This window comes from Marmota marmota, unplaced genomic scaffold, assembly GCF_001458135.2.
Source record: "Marmota marmota marmota unplaced genomic scaffold, marMar, whole genome shotgun sequence".
NCBI lineage: Eukaryota > Metazoa > Chordata > Mammalia > Rodentia > Sciuridae > Marmota > Marmota marmota.
Window position 1 is genome coordinate 3,108,773 of NW_026000079.1, and position 5,845 is coordinate 3,114,617.

A 5,845-nucleotide genomic window follows, 5' to 3' on the forward strand; every position below is an offset into this window, starting at 1 on the left:
TTTTTTTTTTTTTTTTTTTTTTTTTTTTTGTGTGTGTGATGGTTCTGGGGATTGAACCCAGGGCCCTGTGGATGCAAGAAAAGCACTCTGGCAACTGAGCTATACCCCCAGCCCCTTGAGCCTTCTTTGTTAAGCAGAAAATACAGACTCTGCCATCAAAGACGGAGTGCGCAGTGGGAGTTTTCCTGTCTAGCAAAGGCAAAGCCAGTCTAGTTTAAAATTTAGGCAGTGGGAGAGGAGTCTGGACGAGGTAGCTTTTTAGAACCTACTCACAGCCTCTATATCAAGTCTCCAAATACTGCTTGCTGGCTGGTGTTATCTGGATTGGGAACTTGGTCTTTAGCAGTGGGCAGGACAGAGGTTTGTGGAGGTTTCTGATAAGTGGGCTCTTGCTGTGTGTGCGTCAGGGCTGGGTGCCCGGGTAGTGCAGCCCAGGCAGCTGTCAGAATTTGTTGCTTTGTGGGTTAATTTATTAGTGCACTCACTCCATATTGGAACTTCAACCTGGAACTCCAGAGAGACAGGGCGTGGGCCGGGTCAATCAGAGTTGGAGTGTGCAGTGGGAAGGACAGTTTAGAACGAGATCCGTCACCTTCCTGTGGGAAGACTCTGGTTTGTGTGGGAGTCCCACAGCTATGGCCTGTCTTTCAAGGAAAACATACATGTTTCGCTTTTCAATAATACTTTGGGTGGCCTACCATGTTCTGTGAAGCGCCAGGTGTAGTTCTGGCCTCATGGAACCTGAGGTTAGAGAGACTGACACTAACCCAGAAACCAACAAAGAAACGTAAACCATAGGTGTGACCTTGCTGCAAAGGAGAGGTTCGGGGAGCTGCTGCGCACAGGATGGGGAGGGGCAGGGTCGGTGCTCCCCGACCTTCTGAAGGACGATCCTAACTGAGGTGAGAGCAGGAGGAACAGGCAAGAGCCGGCCAGCAGGGAGCCTGGCAGCCTGCAGGAAGGGAAGAGGAGGCTGGGGAGGCTGAGAAGCAGGGACTGAGGGCGAGAGGAGAGGACCGCAGGTCCAGGCAGACGAGGCCCCACCAGTCACGTCAAGATTTCTGCCTGTCTGCCTTACCTTAGGAACGTTAGGAAGCCGTCACGTTGTTTTGTTGGTGGTGGTGATGGTGTAGATATTTGAAATGTATAAAGCACACATATGCAACAACGAGTAAGTCACTGAAATATGACAATGAACCAAATACTCAGTGTGTTAGTTGGCTTCTCCTCACTGTGACCAAAATACCTGACATGAACAACCTGGAGGGGGAAGGTTTATTTTGGCTCATGGTTTAACAGCTTTCAGTCTGCGCTGGCTGCCTCCAATGCAGAAGCTTCTTCGCAGAAGGGCTTGGTGGAGGAGAGTGGCCCAGTCCATGGCAGCCTGGGAACAGAGAGGGGAAGGGACCCGGGTAGAGACCAACCCCTCCAGGATATGCCTGCAGTGACCCACTTTTTCCAAGTAGGTCCTACCTCCCAATAGTCCATTCAGCTGTCAATTTATTTATTTTTTGGTACCGAGGATTGAACCCAGAGGTTCAATGCAGCCTGTTTTATTTTTTATTTGGAGACAGGGTCTTGCTAGGTTGCTTAGGGCAGTGCTGAGTTGCTTAGGTTGGCCTCAAATTTGCAGTCTTCCTGCCTTAGCCTCCCTAGTCCCTGGGCTTACAGATGTGCTATCCATTTGATGATACCATTTGGTGGATTAGTCACTGATGAGGGCACAGCCCTCATGATACAGTCCTTGCCTAGAAGCCTCCTCTCTGAACCCTGCTGCACTGGCAATCATGCTTTCAATATGAGACTTTGGGGGACACCCCAGATCTAAGCTGTAGCACCCATGGATCCAATATGCTTTCTCAACCAGAGCCCTGTCTGCATGGCTGAAGCCTCCTTGGCCCCTTCCTGGATTCCGACTGCCTGTCTCTCCTCCCATTAACTGATAGTTTATAATTTTCTTAAATTTCATGACATGATCAGATTGCGTTTTTCACAAATCACTCTGGCTGTGTGGGGAAGACTGGACAGAGTGCATGAGGGAGGGGGTTACAATTGCATAAAACACAGTCACAGCCAGGAGCCATGGTGCACATCTGTAATCCCAGCGGCTGGAGAGGCTGAGGCAGGAGGACCGAGAGTTCAAAGCCAGCCTCAGCAACTTAGTGAGTCCCTAAGCAACTCAGTGACACCCTGTGTCTATAATACAAAAAAGGGCTGGGGGTATGGCTCAGTGGTAGAGTGCCCCTGGGTTCGATTCCTAGTACAAAAAAAACAAACGAAACAAAACCCACACAATCATATCAGAATTTGCCTACATTTTATATTATTTCCTTGGAATTTTTTTTTATTTCATATGGGATTTATTTTCATCTTTATAAAAAAAAATTTCTTTTTCCTTTTTGACCCAGAGTCTTGCTAGGTTGCCCAGGCTGGTCTGGAACTCCTGGGCCCAAGTGATCCTCCAGCCTCAGCCTCCCAAGTATCTGGAACTACCGCACGGGACATTCATTTCAAAATATAAGTTGGGGTGGGGATGTACTGGCCTAGTATGCATGAGGGCCTGGGTTCAGTGCCCAGTACCACCATAAATAAGTTAATTAATGAATGAATGGCACCTTCCTGGAAAAAAATAAAATCAGAAAATAAAATCAGAAAACTGTAATTTTGTTGGACAGTAATGAGAAGGATATATTGTTTGGGGTTAATTAAAAGCAGGCACTGTGGCTTGTACTCTGCTGTCTGTGAGAGCTAGTCTGTTTCTGCCTTTCCATCTGATATCCCCAAATGCAGAACCCTGGCTGGTGGCCCAGCGAGGCCTAAGGCTGTCCCCAACTTAGCTCTGTGGTTTGTCCTACTGGCAAAAATCTGTGTTGGTTTCCTAAAGTTGCTGTAACAAATTACCCCAACTGGTAGCTTAACACAGCAAAAGTTTACTCTCTCTGGAGGGCAGAAGTCTGAAAGTAGTGTCACTGGACTGAAACTGAGGTATGGACAGGGCTGCTCTCCCTTCAGAGGTTCTGGGGTTGAAACTGCTTCTTAAGCCTCCAGCTCCTGGTGGCCACTGGCATGGCTTGACTTGAGACCACATCCCTACAATCTTTTAGGCCAGCATCTCCAATCTGACCCCTCAGGGCTTTCTCCTCTGTGTGTACAGATGGAAATTTTTGTGAACTTGTCAATACTGACTTGTCAAAGACAAATTAGAAACGGCAAAGTCTAGCTGGATGCAGCAGCACATGCCTGTAACCCCAGCAGCTTGGGAGGCTGAGGTAGGAGGCTCTCAAGTTCAAGGCCAACCTGGGCAATTTAGCAAGTCTCTGACTTAACATTATAAAGGGTTTAGGATGTAACTCAGTGGTATAGCTCCTGGGTTTAAACCCAAATACCAAAAGAAAAATAAAGAAAAAAACTAAATGGCAAAGCTTTACTAATTCCCTTTGGAAAGAAGATGGTAGACACTTAGAATAGGCCCTCTGTCAATTCCCAGAAAGTCACTCTGAGGAAAGTTCTACAAAAGCTGCTGGATCTCAGCCCCTAGCTCTTCCGGTTTCTCCTCAGTTGTAGCTCCAGGGCAGAAGAGAGAAAGCAAGGTACCTTTCTTCCAAATTCTATTGTAAAGACAGGATAAACACTGGTCAGTTAAGACCAAGGAGGAAAAAAAGTAATTGGTTGTTTTGTAAATTGGTTGTTCAGTTTACAACTCTACCAACTATGAATTGGCCATTTGAAAACTGGCTTTCTGCAGATTGGCTCTTAGGAAATCAACCTCAACCTGCTTCTCCTGAAAAAAACTGCAGCACTCTGGCCCAGGCTGCCTTCAAGCCTGCACAAGTTGCTTTCTATGAGCTGTGGTGATTGAGACATTGTCCTTGCAACTGGGACTAAGCCTCTCCACTCATAGGCTGGGAAGAGGAGGAAGAAAAAGTGAGAGTAGACCTCAGTCTACTCTTTGGGTCCCAACTTGGTGGGATCTCAGAGCAGGCCAGGAGCTAAGCCAGTCTCAGGCAGGCTGCATTCAAAGACTGAGCTAGCAGAGGACAGGCAGCTTAAAGGTCTGGATTTAATGCATAAAATCACAGGCTGCATAGAGGTCACCTTGTGGGTAGTTATGAGTCTAAATGTACATTAAGTGGTTATACAGACATGTAGAACATTCTACAGAGGCCTGGTAGCTATGGGGTTTAGTCTTGTTTTGACATTATTACTGATTCTGTAGTTTTATTTATAACAGTATTTACTAACCGCAATGCCCAGCCCATACAGATACTAGGTAAATGCCACTCCTTTTCTTTCATTTATTGGTTAACTTGGGGTCTGAGCACTTAACCGCTTTTGGAGACCTCTGTTTCTTTGGGGGCTAACTTTTTCTTAATTTCTTGGAGCTTCAAAAGCCAGTTCTGGTCACCAACATCAATAGTATATAATATAAATATAGCTGTGGAACACCTCTAGCCAGTTGGGCAGCTCACTATTCTGTCCCCTGAAACCCCTATAGGTTATCAAAGCAAGTGGATAACATGGGAGACCCCGTGAATTCTGAAAATTAATGTTGCCAGGGTAGAGTGGTAAACAGTGAAGAGAAACAGCTGGTGTGGTGGCCCCCACTTGGGATCCCAGTCCTGCCTTAGGAAGGCTGAGTGAGGCAGGAGGATCACAAGTTCAAGGCCAGCCTGGAACATTTATCAAGAGAATTGGTCTCAAAATAAAAAATAAAAAGGGGATGGGGTGTAGCTCAGTGGTAGTGTGTCCCTGGGTCCAATCCCTGTACAAAAAAAAAAAAAAAAAGCAGCAGCAGCAGCAGCCAGTAATTTGTGCCAACCAATTCTATGAACTGCTCTTAGACTTCTGTTTTTGTTCTACCTCTTAGAAAACTATTTATGTACATATCCTCTTTAAAAATAATGCCCTAGGACTTAAAAATAACTCAGCACTTTATTACTTTCTCTGATAATATGTTACAAGTTGTCTAGGGAGCACAACCAGCAAGACTGTACGTACCTATTGTGGGAATTTGCAGACTTTTCACTCCTTGGAGATGAATGATCCAGCTGGATGCAGCCATGTGTGTACCAGAGCCTGGTTATAGGAGATGACAGACTCAAAGCTGTTGTTGTAGATATGCGTCCCTGCAGGCAGTGAGGTTAAACAGAAAAGTCCACAACAAACCAGATTGATGATTACAAAACCAGACCATTATCTATCATTGAAACAGCAAGCAATGACGATGAAGTACCCTCCCCCTGATGGGGGAGGTCCAGCCTCCTGGAGGCCCACATGGAATTGCACCTGCAGGGCTGCTGAGTGAGGGGCATGCGGAGACATGTTGTTTATAGAGATATAACTCTTAATCATTCAGGCAATCATTGATAAGTAGTCCTAAGTGGTAGGTACTAGAGGCATTGCGTTTGGGGTCACTTCACAGCCCCTGGGGAGGTTCGACACCTTGGGAGACGACCAGTCACCTCTTGTCCCTGGTATCTTCATGCACAGGGAAAACCCTGGAAGGGTGGACACCAATGAGTTAGAAATGGAAGATTAAAGATGATTTTAATTATGTTTACTTGTCTGTATTCTCTGAAAATTTATGCAATAATCAGATATTACTTTGGGTTTTTAAATTTTTTTATTTATTTATTTTTTAAACTTTATTATTATTTTTTTAATATTTATTTTTTAATTTTCGGCGGATACAACATCTTTGTTGGTATGTGGTGCTGAGGATCGAACCCGGGCTGCACGAATGCCAGGCGAGCGCGCTATATATATATATATATAAATATATATATAAATATATATATAAATATATATATAAATATATATATAAATATATATATAAATATATATA

The 5,845-nt window shown here is 45.0% G+C and overlaps 1 long non-coding RNA gene across 3 annotated transcripts in view; it reads right to left on the reverse strand.

Moving 5' to 3' along the window:
- The window catches only part of LOC107156743, a 19,885-nt gene that overhangs the window by 9,075 nt on the left and 4,965 nt on the right, over positions 1-5,845 (reverse strand). For 2 of the 3 annotated variants that reach the window (XR_007351874.1, XR_007351873.1), the window contains exons 2-3: positions 4,999-5,126; positions 1,079-1,384 (exon numbers count right to left, since the gene is read on the reverse strand). This is a non-coding gene — a long non-coding RNA (uncharacterized LOC107156743). Of the gene's footprint in view, positions 1-1,078; positions 1,385-4,998; positions 5,499-5,845 lie in introns of those variants that run through there. The other variant, XR_001505388.2, reaches the window with a different exon arrangement.